Source organism: Oncorhynchus keta, chromosome 29 (assembly GCF_023373465.1).
Source record: "Oncorhynchus keta strain PuntledgeMale-10-30-2019 chromosome 29, Oket_V2, whole genome shotgun sequence".
Lineage (NCBI taxonomy): Eukaryota > Metazoa > Chordata > Actinopteri > Salmoniformes > Salmonidae > Oncorhynchus > Oncorhynchus keta.
The window spans coordinates 47,394,216-47,404,966 of NC_068449.1; the positions used below are offsets into that span (position 1 = coordinate 47,394,216).

Here is a 10,751-nt window from a genome sequence, read left to right on the forward strand (position 1 = left end):
ATGAGAGAGGGGCTCCTCCAAATAGGATTGGATCTCCATTATGGCATCTGCTAAGGGATTCCTTCATGCTGCATCCCCAGTTGCTCTCTTGTCAAACAGCAGACATTTGTGGCACTACTGCTGGTGCTTCTGCTCCCTCTTCCAGTTGCCCTGGTGCCTGAGCCAGCTGACTGCTGGGGCTGTCCCTCCCTGCTGCTGAGACAATTTTTTGAAGAGCCTCATCAATTGCTCTTATATCACTGAAGGCTAACGTCTTAAACCTGGGATCAAGTTCAGCGGTTTCTGATAGCATGTGATTATATTCCATTCTGTGGAACTTTCTGTCCATTGATGAACACAGGGTATCCATCAACTCTGTCACCTGTCCTGTGGTTACATTTGCTTCTCTCTGGTGGCTGGCTGTGATTCGCTGCAGACCCTTACACAGGAGTATCATTTTTGAGGCTGTCACATAGTTGAAAAGAGAGAACAGTAACTTATTAGTTTAGGTTCATGTTTTGTGTACTGACACTACATTCTCATCTACTGCTCATATACATATATAATACTGGATTAAATAATGATGTCGTAATAACTGCTTAACGTACCTCTCTCCATTGATCTCCACAGTGACCTGCTCAAAGGGTTCCAGGACTCTGCACACCTCCTCCACCACCTCCCATTTCTCTTAGGTCAGAGCATCAACAGGTGCATTGACAATGGCCAGGGTAGAGATGATGGCATCCTTTGACTCAAGAAACCGCTTCAACATCTAAAATTTTAAATTACACCTTGTAGTGCAGTCTTGTTTAGGCCTCAGCTCATCTGGTGTTGTGTAGACTTTAGTTTTTCAGCACCTGCTGTGCTCCTGTGGAAGTATTCCACAGCTGCTTTCACTTTGTCCACAGTGGGCTTTGTCACCTTCAGAGCATCTGTTACAATCATGTTGATTGTGTGGGCAAGACATGGATGATAGGTACATTTAAACATTTTCATGGCTTTGGTTATGTTAGCTGCATTGTCGCTAACATAACAGACCACTTTTCCATCTACTTGCCATTCTCTGGCCACTCTCAACAGTTCCTCTGCCAAGTTCTCTGAGGTGTGTCTGTGACTGAACTCAAAGCAGTCCAGAAGACAGCTAGACATCGAGAAATCTTCAATGAAGTGACATGTAACCGACATGTAATACGTGGTTACCCCTGATGTTCAGCAGTCAGTGTTAAGGCAAACTGCAGTAGCTTTTGGACTCTTTCCCGCACTGATGCATTTGTGCTCTAGTACAGTTGTAGAATAAGTGATTTTGAAAGGGTTATTTCTGCCTGGAATTGTGTACATTTGATTTAGACTATTGCTATCATTTCTATAACCTCTGTCCTCCACGATCGAAAATGGTGGGAAATTGGTGGCCATCATTTTAGCCAATGCAATATAAATTTGGCCTTGTTTTGCTACAGACATATACTTTGGTATAAACTGGTTTATAGAAGAGTCCGTTGCTGTGGGTCGTGGAGTTGGCCTACTTGACTGAGTGGATACTGGCTCCACCACTATCACTAGCAGGCCCACTAGTTTCTCGAAGCTCCACTACAGCTAGCTTCACAGTTGGGTACACAGTTCGCATATGCCGGTGTAGGTTGTGCGTAGAACCGGCTTTATATGAGATTTTGTTTTGGCAAATTCAACATTGTGCTCTAACATGGTCTACATTATTAAAATGCATCCAAATGCTACTATGCTTCCGACTCATTTTCCAGCCGGTGTTTTCACAGCTGTCCTTCCTCTCTCTCCTCAGCTGCTAAGTGTGTGACTGTGAGTGAGTTGTCTTGGCCCTCCCTTACGCATCTTTGGTTCATTGGTTCATTGATTAACAGGAACAGCAGGTGAGGCTGTTAGTCTGAGCAGACAGTCAGAACGAACCTTTGTGCGCTTAAGCATTTAGGCCTATATTATTTTATTAATTTTTTTGTTCTTTGAATTAGTTAATTCTATTCATTTAATTGTTTTGATTATTCATATCTTTATTTTTTATTTGTTTTTATAAATACATTAGGCTCTTCTGATATGCGAGACGGCTCCCAAAGTTCACCTACAAGATCCGGCTCTTAGAGCTGACTCGTTCGTGAATGACCCATCACTACTGGCTTCCAAGTGGGTGGGCTTATAACATCCCAGGCCCACCCATGGCTGCACCCCTACCCAGTCATGTGAAATCCATAGATGAGGGCCTCATTTATTTATTTCAATTTCCTTATGAACTGTAACTCAGAAAAATTGTTGAAATTCTTGCATTTTCTATTTTTGTTCAGTAAATACACTACATAAGGCTCCTTAACAGCTTCTACCCCCAAGCCATAAGACTGCTGAACAATTAATTAAATGGCCACCTGGACTATTTACATTTGTTATCTATGCATAGTCACTTTACCCCTACCGACATGTACAAATTACCTCTACTAACCTGTACCCCCGCACATTGACTCGGTAATGGTCTAGGGCTGTTTTTCATGGTTCGGGCGAGGCCCCTTAGTTCCAGTGAAGGGAATTCTTAACGCTACAGCATACAATGACATTCTAGACGATTCTCTGTTTCAAACTTTGTGGCAACAGTTTGGGGAAGGCCTTTTCTTGTTTCAGCATGACAATGCCCCCGTGCACAAAGCAAGGTCCATACAGAAATGGTTTGTCAAGATTGGCGTGGAAGAACTTGACTGGCCTGCACAGAGCCCTGACCTCAATCCCATCTAACACCTTTGGGATGAATTGGAACGCCGACTGCGAGCCAGGCCTAATTGCCCAACATCAGTGCCCGACTTCACTAATGCTCTTGTGGCTGAATGGAAGCAAGTCCCCGCAGCAATGTTCCAACATCTACTGGAAAGCCTTCCCAGAAGAGTAGAGACTGTTGTAGTAGCAAAGGGGGGACCAACTCCATATTAAATGATTTTGGAATGAGATGTTCGACTGGCAGGTGTCCACATACCTTTGGTCATGTAGTGGAGTACACCTAAGCAAAGCCCTTGCTACACGTTGGGCAGGTGTACTTACTGCTTTTTGGCGCCCGTCCTAATGCTCGGCCTCCCACATTGTGACCCAATTACACCAGACGAGGCAGAAGCAGGAGTCACCGCCCTGAGGTGGTTAGTCTTTAAGCTCCCTCCTTGACCTTGAGCCATTGTTTTGGTGTTGTTGGGATTGTGTGCTGTGTTATAGGCTAGGTACCTCTCGTGGTGAACACCCATCCTGATCATGGATACTGTGATGTTTGTATCATGGAAACAGGATGGTCTATCTCTATTATCCCCAGGCCCTGCTCCGTCCCTGCACTGTCCCTCGTGGTTCGGTCCTGGTTCTGGTTCGGGAAGGAAGTGACTGGTTCTGATCTGGGGCCAGGGTTTGTGACCAGCCACTTCAGAGGTCCAGTCTCTCCCACCAGCAACACCGGATATCAGCAGGTCCTCATGGACTGCAGACTGAAAACACAAATTGAACAGAAAAGTATGAAGGGGTTATATAAGAACCTCTTTGCTGTACACACAGAAACGTGATATATTATGAAATGTTAACCACAGTCAAGCCCATCTCTAACCCTTTCATTCAAATACCTAACAATATGGAGTGTATATAACAGGTGTTGACCTTACAGTGAAATGCTTACTTACAAACCCTTAACCAACAACGCAGTTAAGAAAAATACTTTAAAAGTAATAAATAATTAAAGAGCAGCAGTAAAATAACAATAGCGAGGCCACAGTTGAAGTCGGAAGTTTACATACACCTTAGCCAAATACATTTCAACTCAGTTTTTCACAATTCCTGACATTTAATCCCAGTAAAAATAATCCTGTTTTAGGTCAGTTAGGATCACCTCTATATTTTAAGAATGTGAATGTGAAATGTCAAAATAATAGTACCATTCTTTATTCATGGCTGTGTTCTTAGGCAAAATTGTGAGTGAGCCCACTCCCTTGGCTGAGAAGCAACCCCACACATGAATGGTCTCAGGATGCTTTACTGTTGGCGTGACACAGGACTGATGGTAGCGCTCACCTTGTCTTGTCCGGACAAGCTTTTTTCCAGATGCCCCAAACAATCGGAAAGGGGATTCATCAGAGAAAATGACTTTACCCCAGTCCTCAGCAGTCCAATCCCTGTATCTTTTGCAGAATATCAGTCTGTCCCTGATGTTTTTCCTGGAGAGAAATGGCTTCTTTGCTGCCCTTCTTGACACCAGGCCACCCTCCAAAAGTCTTCGCCTCACAGTGCGTGCAGATGCACTCACACCTGCCTGCTGCCATTCCTGAGCAAGCTCTGTACTGGTGGTGCCCCGATCCTGCAGCTGAATCAAAATTAGGAGACGGTCCTGGCGCTTGGTGGACTTGCTTGGGCGCCCTGAAGCCTTCTTCACAACAATTGAACCGCTCTCCTTGAAGTTCTTGATGATCCGATAAATGGTTGATTCAGGTGCAATCTTACTGGCAGCAATATCCTTGCCTGTGACGCCCTTTTTGTGCAAAGCAATGATGACGGCACGTGTTTCCTTGCAGGTAACCATGGTTGACAGAGGAAGAACAATGATTCCAAGCACTACCCTCCTTTTGAAGCTTCCAGTCTGTTATTCAAACTCAATCAGCATGACAGAGTGATCTCCAGCCTTGTCCTCGTCAACACTCACACCTGTGTTAACGATAGAAACCCTGACATGATGTCAGCTGGTCCTTTTGTGGCAGGGCTGAAATGTTTTGGGGGGATTCAGTTCATTTGCATGGCAAAGAGGGACTTCGCAATTCATCTGATCACTCTTCATAACATTCTGGAGTATATGCAAATTGCCATCATACAAACTGAGGCAGCAGACTTTGTGACAATTAATATTTCCTGCTTCATCACACATGCTTTTTCAGGTCTGCCCACACATTTTCTATAGGATTGAGGTCGGGGCTTTGTGATGGCCACTCCAATACATTGACTTTGTTGTCCTTAAGCCATTTTTCCACAACTTTGGAAGTATGCTTGGGGTCAATGTCCATTTGAAAGACCCATTTGCGACCAAGCTTTAACTTCCTGACTGGTGTCTTGAGATGTTGCCTCAATATATCCACATACTTTTCCTTTCTCATGTTGCCATCTATTTTGTGAAGTGCACCAGCCCCTCCTGCAGCAAAGCACCCTCACAACATGATGGTGCCACCCCCTTGCTTCACAGTTGGGATGGTGTTCTTCGGCCTGCAAGCCTCCCCCTTTTTCCTCCAAACATAACGATGGTCATTATGGCCAAACAGTTCTATTTTTGTTTCATCAGACCAGAGGACATTTCTCCAAAAAGTACCATGTGCAGTTGCAATCCGTAGTCTGGCTTTTTTATGGTGGTTTTGGAGCAGTGGCTTCTTCCTTGCTGAGCGGCCTTTCAGGTATGTCGATATAGGACTCGTTTTACTGTGGATATAGATATTTTTGTACCTGTTTCCTCCAGGATTTTCACAAGATCCTTTGCTGTTGTTCTGGGATTGATTTGCACTTTTCACACGAAAGTACGTTCATCTCTAGGAGGCAGAATGTGTCTCCTCCTGAGTGATATGGTGGCTGCATGGTCCCATGGTGTTTATACTAGTGTACTATTGTTTGTACAGATGAACGTGATACCTTCAGACAATTTTTTTTCTGAGGTCTTGGCTGATTTCTTTTGATTTTCCCATGATGTCAAGCAAAGAGGCACTGTGTTTGAAGGTAGGCCCTGAAATACATCCACAGGTACACCTCCAATTGACATCAATTAGCCTAACAAAAGCTTCTAAAGCCATGAAATCATTTTTCGGGAATTTCCCAAGCTGTTTAAAGGCACAGTCAACTTAGTGTATGTAAACTTCTGACCCACTGGAATTGTGATACAGTGAATTATAAGTGAAATAATCTGTCTGTAAACAATTGTTGGAAAAATGACTTGTGTCATGCACCAAGTAGATGTCCTAACCGACTTGCCAAAACTATAGTTTGTTAACAAGAAATTTGTGGAGTGGTTGAAAAACTATTTTTAATGACTCCAACCTAAGTATATATAAACTTCCGACTTCAACTGTATGTACAGGGGGTGCCGGTACAGAGTCAATGTGCTAGGCCACCGGTTAGTTGAGGAAATATATACATGTGGGTAGAGTTATTAAAGTGATTTATGCATAGATAATAACAGAGAGTAGCAGCAGTGTGAAAGAGGGGGTAGATGGCTTGGGGGTAGAAACTGATTAGAAGCCTCTTGGACCTAGACTTGGTGCTTGCCATGCGTTAGCAGTGAGAACAGTCTATAACTAGGGTGGTTGGAGTCTTTGACAATTTTTAGGGCCTTCCTCTGACACTGCCTGGTATAGAGGTCCTGGATGGCAGGAAGTTTGGCCCTAGTGATGTACTGGGCCATACGCACTACCCTCTGTAGTGCCTTGCAGTCGGAGGCCAAGCAGTTGCCATACCAGGCAGTGATGCAACCAGTCAGGATGCTCTCGATAGTGCAGCTGTAGAACCTTTTGAGGACCTGAGGACCCATACCAAATATTTTCAGTCTCCTGAGGGGGAATAGGTTTTGTTGTGCCCTCTTCACGACTGTCTTGGTGTGCTTGGACCATGTTAGTTTGTTGGTGATGTGGACACCAAGGAACTTGAAATTCTCAACCTGCTCCACTACAGCCCAGTCAATGAGAACGGGGGCATGCTCAGTCCTCCTTTTCCTGTAGTCAACAATCATCTTCTTTGTCTTGATCACGTTAAGGGAGAGGTTGTTATCCAGGCACCACACGGCCAGGTCTCTGACCTCGTCCCTATATGCTGTTTTGTTGTTGTTGGTGATCAGACCACTGTTGAATCCTCTGCAGACTATGATCACACAGTCGTCTGGAACAGCTGATGCTCTCATGCATGTTTCAGTGTTACTTGCCTCTTATCGAGCATAGAAGTAATTTAGCTCGTCTGGTAGGCTTGTGTCATTTGGCAGCTCTCGACTGTGCTTCTCTTTGTAGTCTGTAGTAGTTTGCAAGTCCTGCCACATCCGTAGTAGGATTCAATCTTCGTCCTGTATAGACGCTTTGCCTGTTTGATGGTTTGTCAGAGGGCATATTAGGATTTCTTATAAGCTTCCGGATTAGATTCCCGCTCCTTTAGCTCAGTGCAGATGTTGCCTGTAATCCATGGTTTTTAGTTGGGGTATGTACAGTCACTGTGGGGACGACATCATCGATGCACTTATTGATGAAGCCAGTGACTGACGTGGCGTAGTCGTCAAGTCTATCGGAAGAATCCTTGAACATATTCCAATCTGTGCTAGCAAAACAGTCCAGTAGCTTAGCATCTGCTTTATCTGACAACTTTTTTTATTGATCAAGTCACTGGTGCTTCCTGCTTTAATTTTTGCTTGTAAGCAGGAATCAGGAGGAAATAATTATGTTTAGATTTGCCAAATGGAGGGTGAGGGAGAGCTTTGTACGCATCTCTGTGTGTGGGGTAAAGGTGGTCTTGAGTTGTTTTCCCTCTAGTTGTACATTTAATATGCTGATAGAAATGAGGTAAAACGGATTTAAGTTTCCCTGCATTAAAGTCCCTGGACACTAGGAGCTGACTGAGAAAAGGGAACCAAATTATACAGCCCCAAAAAAAGTCAATTTTGTATTTAATTTCAACAAAAGGGTCATACACTCACATAAGGGACTTTGAAGTACAGTACTTTTATTTCACAAAACTATACGTGACAAAAATAATAACTTTTCTGTAAATCTGGTACCCTAGCTTTGATACAATGAATTTTAGAATAGTTTGGAAAAGGGTCAACATTACACACATCTTCACTACTTCATGTCAAGTAAACATGAATTAAGGCACTATCCTTATCTCACTATAAAACACCAGTCAGTGGTCTAAAGTACTTAAGTAAAAATACTTTAAAGTATTTGAAGTCTTTTTTTGGGGCATCTATACTTTACTATTCATATTCTGGACAACTTTTACTTCACTACGTTCCTCAAGAAAATAATGTACTTTTCACTCCATACATTTTCCCTGACACCCAAAAGTACTCATTACATTTTGAATGATTAGCAGGACGGGAAAATGTTCCTCACGCACTTATCAAGAGAACATCCCTGGTCATCCCTACTACCTCTGATCTTGTGGACACCCTAAGCATAAATGCACAATTTGGATCTTGTCTCAGTGCTGCAACTCCCCAACAGGCTTGGGAGACGAAGGTTCAGTCATGCGTCCTCTGAAACATGACCCGCTGGGCCAATTATGCGCCGCCCTATGGGACTCCCGATCACGGCCGGTTGTGATACAGCCTGGGTTCGAACCCGGGTTTGTAGTGACGCCTCTAGCACGGCGATGCAGTGCCTTTAGATCGTTGCGCCACTCAGGAGGCCCTGTACATTTACTTTTGATACTTAAGTGTATTTAAAACCAAATACCTTTATACTTTTACTCAAGTAGTATTTTACTGGGTGACTTTTACTTGAGTCATTTTCTATTGAGGTATCATTACTTTTACTAAAGTATGACCTTTGGGTACATTTTCCAGCACTGACACTAGTTTCAACATATCAGCATTTTTACAGGCACCACCAAACCAACCATCGCCATATCTACTCTGCCTCATACTAATTATTTCCTCAGTTCACTTCATCCAGTTGAAGTTCCCTGTACAGCCAAAATCAACAGAATTAACTACAAACTAACTAGTACTACATTACATGTCACTATACTCTATACATGGGCCGTGTGCATTTTCTGCTGGTGTATCCTGAGGTATCTCCTTTCTCAGAACCTCTTTTCACATTGGGGGCAGCTGTAGGGTTTCTCCTATGTGGATCCTCTGGTGCCTCTTCAGGTTGGACGGGTGGGAGAAACTGGCCCGTCACAGGTGGCAGCCGAAGAGTTTCTCCACCGTGTGCATCCTCTGGTAGATCTCCATCTGTTTGGGAAAACTGAAGCGCTTCACTTTGACGCTTCCAACGTTACTGATTCCATCTCTACTACTCTCATTTGTCAATGAGTTGTGCAGCCATTTAGTGTTGAGACACCAACATTTTCTGAGGTCTGGTTTAACATAAGGAGGGTGTGATGAGGACGAAGGCCAGGGAGTGTCTGTGTTGTCGCAGGGTCCATGTTCCACTTGATATATCCTATAGAAGGCAGGCTGAAGGCAGCACCTATTGGGGGGTTAACCTGAGGCGCCATCAGTCACTCTGAATCACAACTATAGGAGCAGAACGGAGCATCGCTAGTCGAGTCAGTGTCCGTTCTCTCCCCCTGCATACGGACACCTCCCCGTCGACCAAATCTATGCCTCGTCCCCCAGGACTTTGTCCCATCGACTGACCTCCACTATGTCACCTCTGGTCCATTGCCTGCTCAGTGATGTTGTCCTATGGGCACTTGACTGCATCAGTCTGGGTCTAGGAATCAAAGATGGCTGCCCAGTCTCTTTTGTTAGCCTCCAGCCAACCACCTGCATGAAGAAGTTACAAAATAGACATTACAAACATGGCAGAGAACTCTACAGTTGTTTTTTTGTCAATTACCCGGTCAAGTTCATACATTATAATGTGTGTTTTTGTGGCAACATAAGTTGCATTGATTTAATTTTATGAATGAAGACAAAAACTATAGCCAGGTGCATCACTATTCCCATTGAAGATCTATTACTGTATGTAGGTTATATGTATTTCTCTCTTACCTTGCTCCCCCCATCTTTAATCCTCTCCGCAGGTCAGTGCTCTCTGGTCCATCTTCTATTGTCTCCTCTTAGACCAGCAGCACATCAGGCTTCCCATTTTCTATGTCTACTGACTGTAAGAGATACAGAGTGAGAGAATCTTGGATTAAGAAATCTAAATGAGCACTCTGCCGTAGGGTTATGCTATGAAGCATTTTCTGATTGGGTAATGAGAGATTGCAAACATGTTACTTGATTTGATTACTTTACACTATGTACATTTATTTATAATTAAGTGATTGGTAATAAAGTGCTGTTAGGTGTATGCAGAATAGGTTGAGAATAGAGACATCCCACTGGGCACACTGGTTGAATCAACGTTGTTTCCACGTTTGAACCAACATGGAATAGACTTCTGTGCCCAGTGGGAGTTTACTCCTACTCTAATGGGTCAAAATAAAAGCTATGCATGAAGCCTCTTTAGTCATAAGAGTCACACCTAGTTGACAGATATTTAGGAGACCTCTTGAGCTGTCCTAACCAGTTAAGAGTTACCAGCAGGTGTCTTGGAAATAGAACAATGCAGCGAGTCAGTGGTTCCTGCGCCACATGCAATTACTTTGGAGTTGTTGAAATAAATGTTTTGATACTGCCATGTGATCAGTCCATAAATAATCCAGACCTACATGCAACAGTATACTTTGCACCTTTGACAATGAATTCAAATTAGGCATATTTCACCTAATAAATAAACTAGTTTTTCTTTTGATTATTTAATTACCTACATTATGTTATTTCAAGTTATCCCTTTGGAGCGCAATAACACATTGTTAAAAACATGTCTAAATTGGACATTGGCTTATGTTAAATTTAATTGTGTTTAATTCAAATAGATGTTGTAGGCAACATTGTATACAACATTATCGGCAAGTGACTTGATTCCAAATGTGCCAAAGCGATTTACAATTGTCAAACAGGAGTGACGAGTGTGTTGATATGATGGTAATGTTGTCAACAACAAGAATATAATAAAAATGAAAAGGTTATGCATGCCAACATACTAGGCGATAATTAAGAGAAGGCA

The 10,751-nt window shown here is 43.2% G+C and overlaps 2 protein-coding genes across 6 annotated transcripts in view; one reads left to right on the forward strand and one right to left on the reverse strand.

Moving 5' to 3' along the window:
- The window catches only part of LOC118361903 (gastrula zinc finger protein 5-1-like), a 388,384-nt gene that overhangs the window by 318,038 nt on the left and 59,595 nt on the right, over window positions 1-10,751 (forward strand). The window lies entirely within an intron of this gene.
- The window catches only part of LOC118361889 (zinc finger protein 235-like), a 274,869-nt gene that overhangs the window by 61,648 nt on the left and 202,470 nt on the right, over window positions 1-10,751 (reverse strand). The window contains exon 11 of one of the 3 annotated variants that reach the window (XR_008085477.1): window positions 3,438-3,452. The exons of the other annotated variants lie outside the window; for them this stretch is intronic. The gene's annotated coding sequence lies outside the window, so the exon portion shown is untranslated. Of the gene's footprint in view, window positions 1-3,437; window positions 3,453-10,751 lie in introns of those variants that run through there. 3 annotated transcript variants of the gene reach the window in all.